The sequence below is a fragment of the Mesocricetus auratus genome, unplaced genomic scaffold (assembly GCF_017639785.1).
Source record: "Mesocricetus auratus isolate SY011 unplaced genomic scaffold, BCM_Maur_2.0 Super-Scaffold_100047, whole genome shotgun sequence".
NCBI lineage: Eukaryota > Metazoa > Chordata > Mammalia > Rodentia > Cricetidae > Mesocricetus > Mesocricetus auratus.
The window spans coordinates 6771342-6794053 of record NW_024429224.1 but is presented as its reverse complement, the minus strand read 5'-3'; the positions used below and the strand labels follow the sequence as shown (position 1 = coordinate 6794053).

The 22712-nt window shown below is 47.9% G+C and overlaps 1 protein-coding gene across 1 annotated transcript in view; it reads right to left on the bottom strand.

Annotated features, from left to right (window-relative positions):
- Ralgps1 (Ral GEF with PH domain and SH3 binding motif 1) overlaps window positions 1-19441 on the bottom strand; it is a gene marked incomplete in the record, with an annotated part of 230742 nt that extends 211301 nt beyond the window's left edge. Inside the window, 1 exon segment of the mRNA XM_040735630.1 lies at window positions 19220-19441.
- Window positions 19442-22712: the final 3271 nt, after the last annotated feature.

Here is a 22712-nt window from a genome sequence, read left to right as displayed (position 1 = left end):
TTTAGGCAAGTTTTATTTGTTAGATCGTAAGCAAAATATCACCACAAACTGGCCTTTTGTAGAATCCTCATGCTTAGCAGACCCCACTGTGCACATGCTCACCAGGGAGGCCTGACGTTCCCTCCCTCAGCCTACCAGGCCCATTTGGGAGGTGGCCTTGCTGACTACAGTCCTGCTGGTTCTGCTGCACCAGGGATCACCTGCTCAAGGGAAGGGAAGGACACCAGTCAGGCTTTGTGACCCCTGACCAGTGGGCTCATGCCACCCATCCAATCTGCCGTGAAAAGCTGATGCGCCACAGGCTTATGAATTGCTTTTCCAAGCCCATACGACTCAATGCTGTGAGGTCTGGCTTCACCCTGTCCTTTGAAATGCTGAACACATTACCCATGGATCGATATCTGATATTACCATTAGCATGTCAGATGCCAAAGCCTGCTCTAAAATCGCAGGTATTGCTCCTCGATGGCAGCTACTCTTTTCCCTCCTCACCTAGGATGCAGGGTTTGCATGGGGAACTGACCTCAAAGAAAAACACTGGAAAAATGCATCAGGTGGGTCACAACCAGATCAGAGTCCAAAGGCTCAACGCAGCAAGGAAGGCACTCCAGAGTAAGGGTGAGGCTGTCTGCAGGGGCGGGGGCAGGGGCAGGCCTGGGAGTGCAGGGTGACAAGGCAGCCCACTAGTCATGCCACACAAACAGTGCCTGCAGGCTTGGCCTATTCTTGTTTACTTCTACCCTCCCCAGGGCTGCTCCAAAGTGCCCCTTTCTCCCTACCCCTAAGACTGTAACCTCAGCTCACCTAACTTTTTCATCATCCACTGTGGCGACTTTGTATTTTTTAAGGCACTTATAACATATCTAAATATGTTTGTAAATTAAATATACACTCTAAGGTACATTTTACAGCCTCTACACACACTGTAAAATAAATAGAAATATAAGATTATAGAGATAAAGATATGTTAAAAATAATTGTACTTTATTCATTTCTGAAGTACTTAACTAATAAAAGCATTTTTTTTCTTGTTGTAAGTAGCCCTGGCTGTCCTGGAACTGTAGACCAGGCTGGCCTTGAACTCACAGAAATCCACCTACCCCTGCCTCCTGAGTGCTGGGATTAAAGGTATGTGCCACCACTGCCTGGCATGAAAGCAATTTTTTTTTTACCAAGAAGAAAGTTTTAATTTATGTCAAATTCGAAATCTCTATAGAACATGTGAAACTGAAGATTACATATTAGGTCAAGGTTAAAGTGTGGCATTTCTTTTTTTTTAATTTAAATTAGAAACAAGGTTGCTTCACATGTCAATTCCAGGTCCCTCTCCCTCTCCCTCCCCTCCTTCCACACCCTCCCACCAAACCCTCCTGTCTCCCCTCCCCCAATCCCCACTCTGATCCCCAGGGAGGGTGAGGCCCTCCACTGGGAGTATCCATAGACTGTCATTTCATTCAGGGCAGGGCCTAGGCCCTCCCCCCAAGAGTCCAGGCTGAGAGAGCATCCCTCAATGTGGGATGGGCACCCAAAGTCCATTTGTATGCTAGGGATAAATACAGATCTACTACCCAAGGCCCCTTAGATTACCTAGGCCTCTTCACTGACACCCACATTCAAGGGGTCTGGATCAGTCCCATGCTGGGTTCCCAGCCATCAGTCTGGGGTTCAAGAGCTCCCCTTTGTTCAGGTCAGCTGTTTCTGTGGGTTAAATAAGCCCATTATTGACCCCTATGCTCATCAGTCCTAAAAACAATTTTCTTAATGTTTATATAAACTTGTTTACAGAAGTACAATGCATCTAAGAGTGTAGGAGGAAGCCTGTATGCCGCCATTAACCATGTGACTTACTAGAGGTGCATACAGATGAGGTAAGAGCGGTTTACCACACCGCTAACCACACCCACTTTAGGCATGACTAAAGACGTATACGGACGGACGTAAAGACGTATATAGGTACGTAGGCGGTGAACTACGTCACTAGCCGGGCCCACTTTTGGGCATGGCTAGGGGGCGTTACGGGGGAAGGCATAAAAGACAGCACACAGGAAGTCTTGGTCTCTTTTCCCGGAGTTCGACTTCCGGTTTGGGGGGTGGGGGTATGAGGGACTACTTGGCTCATCTGGGTTACTTGTTTGGTATCTTGTGAGTAATTTCTACAATAAATACTTAGTTTTACTTTCAGTAAGTGTGTCGATTATCGTTACAGCGTCCTTTGGAGCCTCGTAAGAGTACACAGTCCTGAGGAAAGACCATGAGGGATTCTCCCTTAAAACCAGCAGCTGTGTGAAGATCGTAACCCACCTCTAAGGGGCACCCACTACTGGGGCTTTTGTTAGCATGGATTTGCCTTGTCTACTCCCAATCTATAAGGGACACACGCAGCATATGTACCAGTGTCTGTGTGGGAATGAATATTATAGTTCACCCAGCTTTTCTAGCTGAATTGGTGCTCACTGGCCCCTTCTGACTCTGGTGTCCCATCAGGGAATCGGCATTCTACTAGGATCCTAATAGGGTATCTGTCCATCCTATTACTGACAAGCTCTGGCCTTGCTTCCCATTTGGGCAATTTGAGTCAGTCATGCTGCCAACATTGCGGAACAAGGTTTCTGGGACACACCCGCCTGCTACTCTCTGTGTCAGTCTCAAAGCTGGCTTTGACCGAGTGGGGGGGTGGAGGTTGTGTCTGGCTTTACCAGACAATGCTAGTTTCCGTGATGGCTAAGTCAGCTTACACTCCCACCAGCACGGATAGAAATTTGCCTACTCCATGGTCTTGCCATCATTTCTTCTTCCTATTAGGTATTCCAGTGAAGAGGTGTTCACAGGATAAACATGACAATCTCTAGGGAACAGTGACACCTACAGCTTCTCAAACTTACAGACCTGAGGTGAATATGAACCAAGTGTGATATGGTTGCCTAAATATAGTTTCTTCAAAAACCCTACGGAGAGGCCACTAAAGCACTGTGGGAAAAGACACATTGGTCAACTCAAATGCAAGCACAGAAGGAAGCGGGGACAGATACATCCCAAGAGCTGAGAGGAGGCTGGTAGTGACCCTGTTGTTTTCTTACTTTTTCCATAACTAACGTTTTTAAATAAAAAATTTTAAACAGATAGGACTTCTGGGACCCAAACTTACTCTTTAAACATCTGAAATTCAGTGGTTCTCAGACACCTTCTGTGTCTAAGGCTCTGCCTCTACTGGACAAGTCACAAAATAGAATCATGCAACAACGGGCCTTCCTTTTACTGTGAATGTTTCTCGTTCACCCATACGACAGCACGAAGCTGTACTAATACAACAGTCTGCTGCATGCAGCTCAAGGGGCCCACACAATGGACGTCCGTCCTTCTATCCATTCATCGGTTGACAGGAATTTGGGTGTTTTTTACTCTATTACAATGCAGTTAGGAGGTATATGCCTCAGAGTGGAATGGCCAGGTCACATGGTAACTCAAGATTCAGCTGCCTGAACATTGCTGCTTTCCAAAGACTGCACAGAACAAAGGCGCCCACCAAGCTGCTCGAGTGTGAGGAGACAGCGTCCCAGGAACGCCCCCGAAAGCGGCTCCGGCAGTAGCACACCTGTTGCCACCCCGTGAGCAGAAGGCTCACACCCAGACACATGGAGGCCTGAGACGGCGCCCAGCTTCAGTCCTCGTGTCAGCGCCGTTCTCGGGACAGCACGCGCATGCAGGGAGGGGCTCTGCTTTGAGCTGCATCCCACGCCTGCCTCAACTTTATGCTTTATCATCTTTCGGTGATCATTTCGTGTTTTACTTTGCAATCACAGTCATAGTTACATAGAAGTGGCTGCGCCCTGGAAAGGCTCCACTCTGCTGGTCCTCTCCCACAGTCATGCCTGCGCACGTGACTGAGGGTCTGCCCATGCCTTCTATCACATTTTCCCCAGGAATGGTGTTAGTGTGGGTGCTGGGGTATCTGTGATGGCTTCCTGTTGCAATCTGATGTGATCTGAAACTCGGCTGGGTGGCAACCACTCCCCCGGCCGCTGTTCCTTCCCCACAACGGGATGGCACTGCTCCACTGGCCCCAGGCAGGGCCACTGTGGATGAACTTTGTCAAAATGGCACCTTTCTTTGAAGGGTGCTTTGGCAAAGGTGCAAATTGTGACTGCCTTTGAAATTGACATTTCACCTACATGATAGGTGTTCATTTTGCTATTTTATGTGGTTCACAAGCAGCCCTTACAATCTGCAGGCTTGGGTCTTTTTCTGGTTTAATTGAGGATGTCTGTTTGTTTGTTTTTTTGTTTTTGAGACAGGGTTTCTCTGTGTAACAGCCCTGGCTACCCTGGAATTCACTTTGTAGACCAGGCTGGCCTCGAACTCAGAGATCTACCTGCCTCTGACTCGAGAGTGCTGGGATTAGAGGCGTGCACTATCACTGCCCAACTCTGAGGGCTCTTTCTAACCACCGTACTGACCTCCAGTTTAGGCACTCTGGAGGCCACACACTGGCCCGTCTCGTTCAAGCATCTCATCAGTTTCCTTGCTCCGAGCCCAAGACACTCCCCAACTATGGGTACTGCTTCTCACTTCTGATGCTGGCATGTGTGATTTACTTTCTAACATCCTTCAGTCAGCAAGTCCCTTCTTTTCCCAGCCTGATATCTCATCTTTCAGAGCATCTTTGACTTCCCCAAGAGGGCAACACAGATGATAGGACACCTATCCCCGTTTAATGAGCAAACTTCCTTACAGGCTAAATCTTCTGGGTGCATCGTACTAGTGTTAGTTTTTCTGCCTTTTTTACTTGTCTGTTCTTTGTTTTCTACATTGTTTTGAAATAGGGTCTCACACTGTAGCCCAAGTTGGCCTCAAATGTTGAAGGTTGGAATGCAGATAGAGCTCTAACAACCATCTTGGACAATGAGATAGCCTCAGATTTAGAAAGAACTTAGGTCTCTGACCCAGCATGCTCCTTACCTACTTTGAGCCAATAACCTTTCCTAACTTCTCACACATGAAGAAGAAACTTGTATCTTATTATGTATTTGTTCTCTTGCATTTCTTTGTTTTGTTGTTTGAGACAGGGTTTCTGTGTGTAGCCCTGGCTCTCCTGGAACTCACACTGTAGACCAGGCGGGCCTCAAACTAGAGATCTGAATCCCTCTGCCTCCTGAGTGCTGCGTTTAAAGATGTGCACCACCACTGCCCAGTTTCTCTTGCATTTCTAACACTTGCAGCCCAACCCAAAGAATAATAGTTAAATGAGAAAATGGTTCCCAATAGCTACAGTCATATGAAGCTCAGCCTTCATTGCCCACATCACTGGACTTAGAATCCCACTCAGAAGTCTCTGAGGGCATTTGCGGAGGTTTAAGGAAGGAGGAAAGACCCTTAGTGTGGGCAGTACCATCCTGCAGTCTGGGGCTGAAGAAACCTCTCTGCCTCCTGATGGCAGACAATGTCACGGACTCACATTCCCACCATCATGACTTCCTGCCACAGTGGCCCTATCCCTTAAATTGTGAGCCAGTTTGAGTCCCTCCTTCCTTAATTTTTTTCCCAGAGGCATTTTGTTACAGCAATGAGAAAAGGTAATCAACACAAGCCATCTCTATTCTCCATCAACAAAGACTCACACAGTGTTTTACACAAATCAACCAAACACATTGAAAGGAATCTGTACAAATGAGGGTGACTTCACTGCTTTAAAAAAATTAACATGTGTGGGGTGGGAGTTTCCATCAGGGGTGTGCTTGCCTAGCAAGCACAAGGTTCTGGGTTCAGTCTCCAGTACCAAAGGAAAAAATTCTCATTTTTAACCAACTCATTTTCCCAAAAGAACATTACTATTTTATAATGTCTTATACAACACCTCATAATCATGCTACATCTTTACTAACACTTAGAATCTATGTTGTCATCACTGTTATCACATTTAAATGCTCTGGAAAAAACCAAACACTGATTAATTTATTTTAATCTGTTCATTCAGTGCCCATTAGTAAAGGTTATTATGTAACAAGCATAGCTAAAAAAATGAAGCTTTGGGGTTAAAGGACAAACATTAGGAAATAATCCTAATGCCGCACACCATGGTATGCCAACTAAGATACCCACGGAGGTGGTGGGGGTACTGAAAACATTTTGTCCTCCTCGCCCAGGCAGGAATGGGATGACTCCTTCACAGTCACCTTGGACCCGCTGCCAAGGCTTGGGATCTTGTGCTGTCACTTCCCATCAAGGCGTGTTCTCTGTGACTTCCTGACTTAGTTACTAATAACCACCATGCTCCCCTACTATCCCCAACACTCTCTGTGCCCATGAATCTGGTTTTCCTTCTCACATGTTCACACAGCTGAACTTGATGACACTAACGTCATGTGTGTGTTCCATTGGTCAGTTTAATCCAGTGGTGGTATCTGAAAAAGTATTCAGGCAACAGGAACATCATCATTTACTAAAGAGTTACCCTGTAACAGAACCTTACCAGGCATCCTGCCCATATATCATACCACTGAGTCCTTACAAGGACTGTCTAAGGTGGGTGCTGCTGTCGCAGCCATTGAAGATGAGCAAACAGCTGGTGAAAGGCTTATCCAAGCACCTGCGCTGCTGAGACAGAAGGATCCACCACAAGTTCAGGGCCGGCTTGGGCAACACATTGAGACCAGAGATAAATATAAAATAAGGATTGGCGAGATGGGCAGGCAGGTAAAAGTGTGTGCGTGCTGCACAGCTCTGAACTTGATCCTCAGATCACTCCCCAAAGCTGTGCTCCTCCACCCATGTACCATGGTGCACATTGTTATTATAAAGCGCGAGGGGAACCTTGGGGGATTCCATGGCAGGTAAAGTTGTCGGAAGCAGTGGACAAACATGCCAGGCAGACAGAGCGTAAGTGAGAAGTTTTATTAGAAAGGGGAGGGGAGGGGGAAGAAAGAGAACAGAGGTAAAGAGACACAGAGACAGAAGAGGGGGGAGGACAACGAAGGCCCCGCCTGCCCTCCAGAGAAACAGCAGGAAAGAGAGCATAAGTGGGCAGTGGTCTTTCTTTAAAGAGGCTCTTTGCGCCTGCGTGCAGACTAGTAGTCATGGGCTGATCAGAGTACCGCCTGAGTGCATTCTGCCAGGGGAGAGGGGCAGGCCAGCATAATGCCTGAGTCCTTACACACATACACACACACACACACACACACACACACACCATATACTTGCACATACAATAATAATAAAAATGTTAATTAAACATGAAAATCAACTGAGCCAAGGTCCTGGGAAGGTTGGGTAGCTCACCAAGAACTGTCTGCCAGCTGGAGCACTCTCACTGACTCACTGAGATTGGGAATCTGGTCTAGGGTGGGATTTGAGGTACCACCCTCTCTGCCTTGTCTCACAAGGGCAGCCTGGCATTTCAAGTTCTGCCTGTTACACATGCTCCTGACCCCTCCTCACAGTTCAGCCCCATTTCCTTCTCAGCTCAACCAACACAACCACTTTTCCTCTTCCTTCCAGCCCCACACTTAGGCTAGCTGTGTCCCTCAAGCGTGCCCAGCCCCCAACTCCTGGGTACCTGCAGTATACACTCAGTTCTCTCGGGGGTTCCTGACACAGACCGGCTTCCCACGGGCCCATCAGCGGGTTCTGTAAACTGATCCCAGCCAGGTTCTCGGGCTTACTGAAACTCTCACTTTGAGCAGTTCGTTAGTCTTTCCACCCCACAGCAATCTGGGTAGCCTCTGTACACTCTGTGACACTCCAGGCCACATCAGTCCATCAGAACTGCTTAAACACCTTCCCAGGTCCTCTTCCGACAGTTCTGATGACCAGCCTATCCTAGATCCAGACCCACATCCTTCCACTAGAACTGCAGATCTTTCCTGGACCCCTGAATGTTGGGCAGATTGGGGGGACAACACCCTGCTTGCTCAAGGGCCAGAGATTTCTTCCCACAGGACCAGCAGGAGGAGGCTTCAATCATTTCTTGAGGTTTTCTGAGAGACTGGCTGCCACAAAGACCTTCTCTGAGTCTTTACTCAGGGAAAATAAAAGTAGTACTTTAGAGTCAGGACATGACTGACTGACTGACTGGCAGAGGCGGTGCCTGCACGGGGGTCTCCTTCTCGGCTGACCACGCCTCCTCTCGCCCCTCCCCGACCTTCCACTATGCCCAGTGCTCCCATCCCGGCTCTCCCAGCACCCTTTGCTCACCACACAGCCCTCCTGAGCAGTCCCACCATCCCCTACAGTAGACCCCAGGGGCCATATCCTTAAGGAGGAGCCACCCAGGAGGCAGGAGAAGCCCCTGTGAAGAGTGCCAGCTTCCCTCTCCCCCCCATTCCAGGAGCACCACGGGGTATGCTAACAAAACTGGGTTGCAAGGCCCTCCCAAGACTAAGAAGCTCCCCTGCAACCCCCAGCCAAAATCCACAATGGAAGCTGAAGGACAGAAACACTGCTGATGGGAGACAATGTCCTTCTTCACTGGACACATCTGTCAGTTTGTATTGGTTTAATATAGACAGGCAGGAAGTATAGGTAGGGCTCTGAGACTAGGTGACTTCTGGGAAGAGGAAAGGCAGAGACGCAGTCACCAGCCAGACACAGAGGAAGCAAGATGAGAATGCCTTACTGAGAAAAGGTACCAAGCCACGGGGGTAAACATGGTTGTAAGAGCTTGTTAGTAATAAGCCTGAGTAATAGGCCAAACAGTTTATAATTAATATAAGCCTCTGTGTGTTTATTTGGGACTGAACAGCTGCAGGACAGAAACCTCCATTTACACACTATTTCTTCTTTTTTTATATTTATTTACTATGTATATAGTGTTCTGCCTGCAGGTATTCCCACAGGCCAGAAGAGGGCACCAGATCTCAGTACAGATGGTTGTGAACCATCATCATGTGGTTTCTGGGAATTGAACTCAGGACCTCTGGAAGAGCAGCCAGTGCTTTTAACAATCTCTCTAGGCCCACAATGTTTCTTCTTAGCCAGCCACCATCACCAGGTAGACAGCAGAGCCCCATCCCCAGTCAGGACTTAGTCCTGCTCCCTTACAATCACAATATCAACTCAACAAAACACCTTGCCTCTGAGATAAACCCTTAACCACTGACATGCTTTATCAGCAGCCATGTATAACCTGCTAGCAGCTGCTGCAAGACTGCTATACTCACTGGATGTGCTCACATAGCTGAGGTCAGGACAACTGAGCAGCAAACTCTCTGCCCTCGTGTTGGGAGGGCAGAAGCATGAACTTCCAGACTGGCACTCCACCTGATGAGAAGAAGCACTGTGGGTGCTAGGTGCAAAGGTGCCCAAGATAAGTTACATGAGAAAATGAGCTGAAGGCAGCAAGAAGGCCACACACCAAGCAGCAATGCCTGATCATTGAAAACCTTCCCACAGAACCAAATCTTAATTCTGGTCATCACCAAGCACACACATTAATGATCACTATCCAGCTATTTACTAGAAAGTCCGAACACTTTTTAAGTTGAACTTAACTCCCCAAATCCAATGATAGGAAATTTAAAATACACAAAATCAAGCAAAACTAGAGGCAGGCTAATCTCTGTGAGTTTGAGACCAGCCTGGTCTACAGAGTGAGTGCCAGGATAGGCACCAAAGCTACACAGAGAAACCCTGTCTCAAAAAAAAAATCAAGCAAAACTATAACAGGTGCTTTTATCCAACGCAGCTCCATTGCCTCGCCTCACCTGTGACCCCACAAGGTGAACCAGATCAGACTTTAAGGTTTCTGGGATGTGAAAAGAGGCAAAAGAGCCCAACTCTCTCTTAGCCACACCTTGGACAATCAACCCACTGAGCTTCCATTGTCTTAGGTGCGCCACACCTACCCTGCCTACCCTGTAGGTGGACTGTCACTGAGATATTCTGAGCACTGTGAAATGTTCCGATATTACAGGATGGAAGGGTCCTCTGAGCTAACAATCTTCTTGTTATATGGATTTAAATCAGTCCATTTTCTTCATCAGTTCCTTCCTCACACATTTAACTAACCACCAGATACCATTGGTGAGCCAAACAGCTATAGTTCTTGGCACTGCAGATCTTGCACCAGGGACCCAGATACCTACAACAGACACTTATCTAGAGAGCTCGTCGGCAGGCCTGGCTAGTGACTTGGTCTCCTTTCTTTAAGGAATTAAACACACAGAAGGGTTTAGGCAATGGGAATGGCATACTCAGATCCTTCTGGCTCCCCCGGCCTAGCGCCCTACCTACTGGAGTGCAGATTCACAAGTTGTCAGTGGTCACACAGAGGCATTCCATGACACCATGGCACTATGGAAGCCTAGGAGGAGAGCAATCTACAAATGCCACTGGATCTAAAGAGTCAGAGATATGGTGCCTGGAAAGAAAGGCATAAGCCAGGAGTGACTACACCTGTATCCCAACACTTGGGAGGTGGGAGTGGGAGTACCAGAGGTTCAAAGGCACCCTTGGCTACATAATAAGTTCAAAGCCAGCCTGGGACACAGGAGAGAGAGGGAGGGAAGGAAGTAGGGAGGGAGGGAAAGAGAGAGTGTGTGTGTGTGTGTGTGTTAGGGAAGGAGGGAGGGAGGGAAGAAGTTACAGAGAAGACAGAATGAAGGAAATGTCTTAAAACACTGGAAGTCACTAATTTTATTACCACAAAGAAGCAAAACAAGTTCTTCTGAATTTATTGTTTTCCATAAATATTTAATTCAAAGCTGTACTAACACATCTCCCTTGCCCTACTTACCAGTCTCCACCAGAGTGGGTGAGAATGATTGGACTCAATAATCGTGGGCTTAAAGATGCTTGTTATTGTTTCTTCTTTCCCAAATGAGGTAATTTTCAAGAAACGTGTGACTGTCAAGGCCAACCATTTATATTTCCTTCTGATTGCCAAACTCAAACCCTAGAATAAAAATATCTAAATCTGGGACTGGGAGAGATGGTTAAGAGCACTCTTCCAGAAGACCCAAGTTTAGTTCCCAGTACCCACATGGTGGCTCACAATTGCTTCTAACTACATTTCCATGGAAGATATACAAACACACAACACAAGAAGGTACGTTACATAAAAGACACATTATAGAACCATACAACAATGAAGCAGGAAGGACCAGGTCCAGGAGTTCCTGGACAGGTCCAACCCACAGGAAACTGCATGTCTCTCTAGTACCCTCCACCCTTCCAAGACCAAGACCTGCCTGCATCTGCTGCACCAGTGCAGAAAAAGGTCTGCCCACCTTTCTGGCTGCTCCCACCAGCCCCTCTGCCAGCTCATCTGAGAGTCAACACACTCTTTAAACAATGAGTCACACAGCTTCCACATGTGATCCCCCAAAGGCACTCCAGAAACCAGTAACGATGATGAAAAGAGAGTACCCACGTACAGGTGCTCTTGAGCAAGCCCTCTGCCAAGTGCTGTTTGGTACCATCTCTTGAAACTCCTTGAGGGCCATGTGGAGGGAGGCACTATCACGTCTCTGTACAAATGAGAAAACAGGTGGAGGTATTTCCTGGCGGTCAGGCGTTCATGAGCATTGCGGATTCTGTGCCTCAAGCATGGGTGTGTCAGCCTCTGATGCTCAGGAGATAAACTTCCCCCAAAGAGCAGATGAACACAGAAGTTCTGCAGACACAAAACCAAAGGATGCAAGCCCTGGGTCTGTACAACCTCTACTCTCCTCAGTGAGTGCACATGGGACATTCATCCCCACCCAGTGCCCCACTGAGAAAGCTCAGTGAATCATCAGTACTCAGGCAAGCAGGGTGCTCACCAAGACTCAGGCCTTACCACTTTAGGAGTAGCATCCTCAGGATGGCTTAGGGCTCTGTGACTTCTGGTTGGCTTCCTTTGGTCATCTGACTGGCACCATTAACACTGTGCTAAGTACCACACTGGACCCTCACTTCAAAGCCCCAATGTAGAGAATACGCATCTTACAAGGCAGGAAAGACATTTGCTGAGGTGTTGTCTGTGACAAAGTTAAAATGTCAGTCCAGGTCAGGCCACTCCAGAGCCTGAATCTGCTTGGCACTTCATTCCATGGCCTCTGAGATGGTGAATCTCCTTCGGTCATCCTCCATTTGCACTAAAGGGTAGGACAGTGTGTCCTGTAAAACACGTAGCCTGGGAGCCAACAGAGGGAAAAGTGAATGCTCACCTGCAGAAAATGATACATACTTTCCAAGATCAAGGATGCCCACAATGACAGTTAAGGAAATACATTCTGATACAACCAACTCTCTCTTGCCTATGTCAAAGTCTACGTGGGGTTGCAGAAATGGCTCAGCAACTAAGAGAACTTACTGCTCTTGCAGAGTACAGGAATTCAGCTTCTAGCACCCCCATAAAGATATACAACCACCTAGAACTCCAGATCCAGGGTACCTGACACTCTCTTCTGTACTCCATGGGCTCCTGCACATACATAGTACACAAATATTCATGTGGGCGTGGGCGCACACACGTAAAACAAACAAATAAATAAAAAGTAAATCTTTTTAAAATCTGTAAGCTACCTAGTCATCTCCCTCAGCCTCCATCCTCCAGCCCAACCACTGGCAGGCTGAGGACAGAGGGACGTGCCAGCAATATGACCAGACTATCTTTGACCTACTCTTCCCCAGCTCTGTCCACTCTAAAGATTCCATAGGACAAGTGTTGCAGCCAAACCCAAAGCCCATAGCTCACTGGGGGCACAGCACATACCTGCCTTTGGATAAACACTCAGGGATTTGGAGATTTAGGAAGAGTCCAGAGACAAGGCTGACTTACAGAAAAACTATAGGTGACCACAACTGGGACATATGACTCATCTGGACAGAGGTCTATCATGCCATCACCCAAGAAGCCTACTCTAGGCAAAGTCCTGGGAACTCAATAGCAAGCAGACTTTCTCTGAGCAGGAAAAAACACATGCATAATGCCACACATACAATAACTCAATTCATGGGTGGATCAATGTATTCACATTATAACAGTGAAAGAAGCAGAACTGGAAGGGAGTCTACAAGAACTGAACAGCTTTTTCACAAAGGAGGAAAAATGAAGCAGGGTGGTGGTGGCACACACCCTTAATCCCAGCACTCAGGAGGCAGAGGCAGGTGGATCTCTGAGTTTCAGGCCAGCCTGGTCTACAGAGCAAATTCCAGGACAGCCAGGACTACACAGAGGGACCCCGTCTGGAAAAAGAAAAGGAAAAATGAGGCCCTACGGCTGAGCCCGTCACTCTGCTCTATAACCAGCGACTGGAGTGTCTCTCAACACAGCCTGCGAACATCTCAAAAGTCCTGTCTGTATGTCTACTGTCTTAGTTAGGGCTTCTATTGCTGTGAAGAGACACATGACTACAGCAACTCTGAAGGAAAACATTTAATTGGGGTGGCTCACAGTTTTAGAGATTTAGTTCATTATCATCACAGCAGGGAGCAATGACAGCGTGCAGGCAGATGCGGTGCTGGCTACTTCTTGATCAGATGACAACAGGAAGTGTACTGAATGTTATTCTGAGTGAAGCTTGAACAAAAGACACCTCAGAGCCTGCCCCCACAGTGACACACTTCCTCCAACAAGGCCACACCTACTTCTGCAAAGTCACACCTCCTAAAAGTGCCAATCCCTTTGGGGGCCATTGTCTTTTCAACCACCACACCCACACTATGTCTCCACACTTGCCCTTAACTGCCCAGTGAGCATCTACTGGCAAGGAACAGAGTCCGCTTCAGGCTATGAGTCACAGCAGCTCACCTGCTCCAGGCATCTACATGGCCTGCATCTACACTTGCATGCTCTGCAAGCAGATTGTCCTCTCCTCTGCACAAACCCCCAAGACAGATCTGCCTATCATCATCCACCTTACAGACAAGGAAACCAAGATGCAAGACCAGTAAGTAAGCTGTCCCCTATTACACAGGCAGTAAGTGCCAGGGCTAGACTTCAAATCACAGACTCAATGGAAAATCAGTTCTTAATTGCCAGTGAACAAATCACCTTTCCTCTCTTTCAGCTCCCTGTCCCACACCCAGACACATGGACTGCCCTTTAACCTACTGTTCACTGGGACCAAAGCCATTTCATTCCTAGAGAAGAAAAAAGGGGCATCTCTTTTTCTAAATACTGCCTGCTAGCCAGGGCTGAGTAACATCATGGGGTGGGGGATAAAGACCAGTGCTTACAGTATTAGAGTACCAGCTGGAACATTCCCCACTGTTGGAACAATTTCCAAATGAGAAAGTGATACCAAGATGGAGGTGGGGAGGAGGGGTCTGCATAGACTGCTAAAGAGAAAAAACATAGAACAAAAAAAAGAAAAGAAAAGAAAAACTGGTCATAGCATCTGCCTCCAGGGAGAGGACTAGGAACTGGCAGCATGAAGCAAGACAGACACCTCACAGCTGAGCTCCTACTTACTTAAAATTATCCCTGTAAATTTTGTTTAAACTTAAGAGCTAAAAATTTTACAACACTATTTAAAAGAAATGACTATGAACAAGAAAGACTACTGAACAAACACTGCATGAGCTCAGTGTGCAGTAAGGCAGAACTGTAGGATAGCTTTGTTTTCTTTCTTTTTTTACTAGTTCTTGGAGAATTTTGTATAATGTGTTTTGATCATAGCCCCCCAACTCCTCCCAGACCCACCCTTCCCTACCTATCCAACTCTGTGCCCTCTTCGTTTTTTTTTTTTGCTTTAAACCCATCAAGTCAAATTTGTTCTGCCCATATATTCTTGAATGTGTGGCTTTCTACTGGAGCATAGAAAACGACTGCACTTAAAGAAAACTGACTCTCACCCTCCCAGCAGCTGTCAGTTGCCAATAGCTTCTTAGCCACGGGTGGCCCCTCATGCCCACTTGCCCTTTCCATGCTGGGATTTGCTCTAGCTTGGGCTTGCACAGGTCTCGAGCCCTGCCCTCATAGTCATCCACCACCTATGGGTCTTTCCATCCCCCCTTCTTCTTTAATACCCTTGAGCCTTAGGAGGATGTGATACAGATGTCCCCTCTAGTGCTGGGTACTCCACCATCTCTTATTTTCTGCACCTTGACCAGTTGTGAGTCTCCGTGTTAACTGCCATCTATCGTAACAAGCTTCCCTGAAGAGGGCCGAGGGATGTTCTACTCTGCAGGTATAACAATAAGTATTAGGAGTTGGCTTAATACTGTCTATAATAATTTTAGTAGGTTCTTACCTGGGGCATATGGCCTGTCAAGCCACAGGTTCTTGGCCCCATAACAGTCCCAGGTATTGGTTTCATCTTGTGAAGTACGCCTAAATCCAATCAGAAAATGATTGGTTACTACCATGGCATTCATGCCACTAGTACACCAGTGGCCACGTCTTGCCAGGCCAACCACTATGATTCCTAGGGTTCTTAGTTGGGTAAGGCTGAAGATTACTGTTCTCCCATGGTGGCTTGCATGGCTGGAAGGGTATACAGCACTATGGAAGCTAACCAGTAGGAATGAAGCTTCTGGGTGAGTATCAGATTTGGTTCTCAATGTTCTATGATTCAAGTATATGGCATCTTCAGCAACAGGGTCTTTTTTTGAGGGGGGGTTCAAGACAGGGTTTCTCTGTGACTTTGGAGGCTGTCCTGAAACTAGTTCTTGTAGAGCAGGCTGGTCTCGAACTTTTGGAGATTCGCCTGCCTCTGCCTCCGAGTGTTGGGATTAAAGACATGCGCCACCACCGTCCGGCTTAGCATCAAGTTCTGAAGAGTAACCAATAGTATTGGCAATAGCCTATGGCCAACAACTCCAGAAGAGGCTAACTAATGGCTGAGACTGAACTTTGCTAGTCTGCAGTGCCCACTAGCAGTGGGGCATTGGCACTCTGTTATAGGGTAACCCTATTTTAACTTTTTATACAAAAGTGTCTACAGTAGGTTTCCATAAGACTTTACCCCTCCCTGTATCCCCTCATCCTTCCTCCCATCCTCACCCCAATTTAACTCTTCCTGTTTCATAGCTTTTTGTCTTTCACATTGAAGCTCATAAATTCCACTATAACACTGCAGTTTTATTTTGCTTGAGACCAGATTTCACTATGTAGTCCTGAGGGGGCTAGAACTCACTATGTAAACCAGACTGGCCTTGAAAGCACAGAGACTTGTCTGCCTCTGCCTCATGAACGCTGCGATTAAAGATGTGCACCGCTACACCTGTCTGTGGCACTCTTCTTTAACAGACAAAACACGCTGAAGGCACAACAGACCTACAAGCAGTGGCAACAGTCAGCCAGACCACCTTCCTAGAGAACATCCTTCCTCTGCTCCTTCAGTGAAGATTTCCTAACTCCCTACCAGCTGCCAGACAGGAGCTAAATGCTCTGTTTTATTTTCTGGAACAGGCTGCTGTGAGCTGCTTGATGTGGGTGCTAGGAACTGAACTCAGGTCCTCTGGAAGATTACCAAGTGTCCTAAATACTGAGGCCACCTCTTCAGTCCCTAGACAGATATTTTTGAAAGAACTAAACCATAGGTCACAGGCTTCTGCTTTCCTGCTTTTCAGAAGCCATAGTTAACATTCCCAAGAATCCCACAGTCCAGCATTCTCCCACTCAGCTAGGAGACGTAGATCTGGAAAGGGAAGGAGACTCGTTCAAGATTACATAAGAAGCAGAGGCCTCAGAATCCCTGGTCCTCAACTCCTGCATGCCACATGCTGTTCTGAGCAATCGGTGTTGGGAGCCAGGCAGGCAGGGGACAGGGCAGGGAGAGAAAGGTCCCAAGACTGCTGTGCCAAGTAATTGAAGCACCTTCAATAGACTATTGGTTCTTCACAACAAATTTACAAGATATTCAGGCTTGTTCTTCATCTGTTAAAGAAAGCAAATCAAAGCTCTGAGAAGGTAAAAGGCTGTTGCTAGCTCACACAGCAGAAAGAATAGTGGGAGGCTTCAAGCCAATCTGCCTGCTTACCAAGTCAGAGCTGCTAAGGAGTAGGCTGAGGACAGACCACAATGGGTTTCAGAGGTAACCGTTTTCAGATTTCTTTTTTTTTCTTTCTTTCTTTTTTTTTTTTTTTTTTTTTTGGTTTTTTTGAGACAGGGTTTCTCTGTGTAGTTTTGGAGGCTGTCCTGGAACTAGCTCTGTAGACCAGGCTGGCCTAGAACTCACAGAGATCTGCCTGCCTCTGCCTCCCGAGTGCTGGGATTAAAGGTGTGCACAACCAATGCCCGGCGAGGTAACAGTTTTCTATTATGCAGTTTTTTCTCAGCTCTAAATGCTATCACCCCAATAACAAAATGAAAAGCCAATCATGGGGCCTGTGAAGTGGGGCAGAGGTTAAGGTGCCTCGACACCCAAGTGTGATACCTGGAACCCACCTGGCAGAAGCAGAGGACAGACCCCCACAAGTTATCCCCTAACCGCCACACGCACGGTTACATACACAAACACAAAACAAAAGGAGTAAAGATATGTTCAAGGAGAAAAAAGAATCATCTCATTTTCTGGTATGTGCTCTTAACGTCAGTCACCAGGCTTAGGATTTCATTTCAACACACAGGACATGAGCAGTCCTAAGTGACACTTTCACAGCTTCTGCCAAGACAGGGTGGAACAACTCAGACATACTGCTTCTAGTCCTAGTACCTGCCAACAAGAGTTCCCCCAACAAGAGCCTATCCCTGATGATGACAATGGATCACCATACCAGCTGTAGGCCAGCACCGTGGTGTTTGGTTTCCAAAAGTCCCAACCTTCTAAAATGAGGACAAATGTAAGCCACCAACAAGTCCACACAGGGAGAAAGCATTGCAAGTCAGACTGGCCAACTGCTTTGAGGGACACCGAAAGGTCACATGCAGATAAAGGATTCTTCTGGGGCACAGAGGCCCTGTCATCTCTCTCTCCTCTCTGTCTCTGTAAACACCTAATGAAGGTCTGAAGTGCTCCTCATCCTGAAGTCTTCCTTCTGGAATATGGCAGAATCAAGTTGCATGGGAGTGGGTAATCCCATAGGGCTCCATTATAAACCTAACCCATTAGCTTAGAGTCCTCACGGGGGCGGGGTCTAAAGGTCTGCCAACATTTTCTATTGACCATGGCTCTCCAGGCTGCAGTAGCCTGTTCCAAGGCCTCACAGGAAATACCATGATCTAAAACGCCACTAGTTTGGGGGGGCCGGGAGGGGGTCTCCTCACCACAAATCTTATTCCAAACTCTCAAGAAAGAGGCCTCTTGCCACCTCTTGACCAGCAATCCCCCTCTGGCTCCTGGAAAGTCACAATTAGGCACCGGGATGCTCATGTCGCAAACAACAAAACACTCAAAAACAGCAAAATAACCCCCAGGTGTCACACAACCAAAAAGCTGAATTCTTCCCCAGGTCCCTCCTCTTCACCCTCACCACGCTACGGTTTCGATCTTTTTGAGACCAGCACTGAGAAAATATGTATGAGCATCTGCTGCCAGGAGTCAACAATCCAGAACCCTTTCGAGCATCGCACCAACGACTACTCTTGAGGAGCACATTTTCCAACAGCCGATCAGCCAATGAAAGTTAACCACCCCGCAATCCACCCATGCCCCTTCAACAGCAACAGGGGAGTTAAAAAAACAGTGCGCCCCACTTTGGGGTTGGAGTGGCACAGGGAAGCGGCCGGCCTATTAACCAGGGCAGCTGCAATCCTAGTGCGACTCAGCAAAGACACAGGCAGGCCTGACCCCGCCCCTCCATGAGGCCACCGCGAACGCCTCCAGAGCCCTCAGAGCAGCCAAAGCCCGGGACGCCAGAATAGGCAGCTTTCCCTTCTTCCCAGTGGGGCCCACTCACCCTCCCGCGGCTCCTCACCTGCAGCCCCGCTTCCGGACCAGCAGAGGATCCTCAGCCCCGCCCACTGCACCTGTGCTTTTCCCCAGGCTCCCCTCACAGCCCCGTCCCACTGCTGCTCCAGGCCGCCACACCTGAGCCCTTTCCCCGCCGCTACCCCGCACACGGGTTCTAGCTCCCTCCCCTGGGCCCTGAGGCCGCCCGAGCCCCACGCACAGAGCCAAGGCCCCCGATCCCGGCCCCCTCCGGCCGCGGGCCCCGCCTCCCGCACCTGCGCCCTTTTCCCCATCGCCACCCCCCACACGCTGTCATTCGCGCCCCTGGGACCCGAGCCGGCCATGGTCCCGCCCCTCGAGCCGAGGCCCCGCCCCGGTCCCTCAGGCCTGGGGTCCCGCCCCCCGCACCTGCAGCTGCCCGAGCCCTGGGCCCCGCCCCACCCCGCCCCGCCAGCCGCTCCTCTCACCGCCTCTCTCTCCGCCGCAGTCCCGGCTGGTCACCTTGACGAGGGCCACAGTGGCTGCCGCCGCTTCCTCATGGTCCTGCGAGAGGCCCAGCAGCAGCGGCGCCTTCGTTCAGAGGCCGGGGCCGCGCCAAGCCGGGTTGAGGCTAGGCCGGGCGCAAGCTTGAAACGCGGGGCCGACGCGGGAGCCCAGCCGGTGCCCAGCCGCAGTAGGAACCGTCCGCTCCCGGGCCTGAACGGCGGGTGTCTCAGCCAATCAGAGTGCAGCACCATGCCGGGCTCCTCCAACCAGCTTGTCTCAGAGGCGGAGACACGCAAATGAACCGACTGCTAAAGCCAGTGCGCAGCCGCTGCAGCTGCGGTCCCCCACCGGCCTCGGCCTGGGCTTCAGCCTGCAAAGCTCAGGTTTGTAGGGATGCTCAGCTGCCCTATTCGGGCTAAGCCCGCCACGCCCACCCCCTGCCTAGAAATAGTGGTGTGCTTATTCTGCACATATCCTTCCAGGCCTCACACATTGTCCCACTTAAATTCCTACCTAAGAGTTTCTCGTTTTCAACAAAAAATGGCTTTGTGAGCAAGACATCATCACCTTAGTGCCCATTCTTTACAACTCATAGATAATCACAGCCCAGTCGTACACTTAGAGGTTCTTGGGATTGATCCACCTATTTCACAGCTGGTAAAAGTTAGACCTGAGGAGGATCTTGCCCAAGACCAGGCCAAATTCAAAGCTGGGGGGTGGGCCTGGAAACTGTCTCCCTACACTTTTTACGATGGGCCAGAAATATGCAGTTAACACAGGTTGAGTCATTGGTTTAAAGGCACAGATGGTAAGTTACAAAGACTGTGGAAGCCAGAGGGAGATTGTGAAGGCCTGAAGGTCGGGAGCCACAGCAAAACTCTGCCTACGGAGGTTAGATGCTTCTTGAACAGTAGACAAGATCATCGTTTTTGAATACTTTGGATTTTGTGGTGCTGTGGCATATGGAAAGATTTAGATACTGTACTATCCAAGGGGGGAGCAAAACAAGAGTCAGCAGAAATTAAACCACTTCTAAGTGTGGGGTGGTGGAATAGGGGGTGTGTAAAGCAAGCGTCTACTATGTTGCATTAAGAACACAGTAACCATCAAAGAAGAGTCTGAACTGTCTCCCTTAAATAAAACAAGAGATGCATGGTGTGCTGGTTCCTTTGGGAGACTGAGGGCAGCATTCATCTCGACCTCCTTGACTGTGGATGCAATGTGACGAGCTGCCCCTTGCCCATGCCACCACGCCTTCCCCCCATGACGGACTGAACCTTTAAACTGTGGACCAAAATAAGCCCTTCCTTTCCTGAACTGTTCTATCAGGTGTTTTGTCGCAGCAAACTCAGTAGCCAATACAGCATCCTTCATTTTGATAATGGAACTGGAGGTGTCTCTGGGCTGTGGGGTGCTACAGGAGCCCCTCCACAAAGCATCTCCCTCAGTGCTGCCCCCAGTGCCAACTCCTGCTTTCTTTGATAGTAACTAGAGTTAAATTTCACACTAACAGGCTGATGATATTACACTTAGCCAAAGAGGTGGAGGAGGTATATGCCAAGAATAATGGAAGTAGCCAGTCTGTGCTGGCAGGTGCCAGAGGGTTACCCCGAGAACTAGATTTTCAGGATGCTTCTTCAAAAATGCACGTAGGACTGGGTGAGTGGATTGGAGGATATTTCTCAGGGCAAGGAATTTTACACTCTAATAAGGATCCCAGGAACTCTGGTGGTTCTCAGAGGAATGGGGAACATGACAGTCAACTCTCAGTGAAGATGCGACTTCTACCATCTTTCCTATGCCCTGGCAGAGGGTAGACATAGGCATGCTGCAATGAAATTACAGGCAGTGCTACCGTAGATTCCAACTCTGCATCTGTCAACTAGCCTACTCAAGTTATCTCTTAACCCAAACATGGACACTTGGAGACATGTGCAGAATAACGAAGTGTAAATTCCCAGCTGAGTTCAAAATGATGGTATGCAAGGCTGGAGAGACAGCTTGGCGAGTAAGAGCACTGGGCTCCCAGCCCCTACAAAGTGGCTCATGACCATGACCATCTGTAACTCCAGTTCCAGGGATTTGACCCTCTCTTCTGGACTCCTGAACACCAAGCACACACATGATGCACATGTATACATGCAGACAAGACATACATACCATTTAAAACCTTTTCAATGGTGGTCTGCCTTCATGTCTCAGTTCTCAGCACTAAGTGCCTTTCTTCATTTGTTGCTATCTTTTGACTCTTTGTGCTTTTCTGGTGACTTCATTGTGTCAAGTGGTCCCTAAGCATAATGCTTAAATGCCATTTAGAGGGGTTTTTTGGGTTTTTTTTTTGAGACAGGGTTTCTCTGTATTGTTTTGGAGGTTGTCCTGGGACTCGCTTTGTAGACCAGGCTGGCCTCGAACTCACAGAGATCTGCCTGCCTCTGCCTCCCGAGTGCTGGGATTAAAGGTGTGTGCCACCAACACCCGGCTGCCATTTAGAGTTTCTAAGCTTTGCAGTCTGTTAGTTACCTTACTGAGAAAGTAACTGTGTTATAGAAAACATACATAGTTCTGTTGGTTGAAATAGATAGATTAATAAATATGATTGATTAGATGACTCATATATTGTGAATGATAGATAGTAGATGTGATTGATAGATGATTAATAGATGGAAATGATAGGTAGATAAATAATAGATGATAGAATGTATGGTAGATACGATTGATAGATGATAGATACAATAGACAGATAGCTAGGCATTGAAATATCAATGAAAGGGTCTTTCCCCCTCCAAAAAAAGAACACAAAAAATAAAATTATCCAAGACGCTGTTTGGCTGACAAGAGTGTATGACCAAAGATTTAAAAGAAATCCAATCATATTCTCTCTCTTGGAACAAGAGTTCAGTACTATTTTTTTTAGCATTCACAACAATAGGACATAACTACTATAAATAATGAGAAAGAACTACATTTCTCATAGGCAGATTATTAACTAGTAACCTTTCCAATAAGGAATGCTGGGAAATCTAGTTCTCAGACTAACCTTAGTTTAGTTTAGTTTAGTTTTGTTTTCTGAGATGGTTTCTCTGTGTAGCCCTGGTTGTCTTGGAATTTGCTCTGTAGACCAGGCCAGCCTTGAACTCACAGAGATCCACCTGCCTCTCTTTGCCTCCTGCATCACGACTGCCCAGCTCTCCGACTGACTTTTAAATCCTGTGTTACAGAGGAGGGTAAAAAGAAGGAACATGTTCCTGATCTGTCAGATAATTCACCAAGATAGGTGGGGCCATTTGATGCTTTAGAAAAAAACTTACTGTCCTAAAGTCCAGTCCTGTAAATGTGCTGTGCATACCCATGTGTGTAGAGGCCAGAGGTCAACATCAAACGTCTTCCTCAATCACTCTCTGCCTTTCCCTTACCTTCTGGGGCAGGCTCTCTCATCCAACCAGGAACTCACCAATTTAGCTAGACTGATTGACC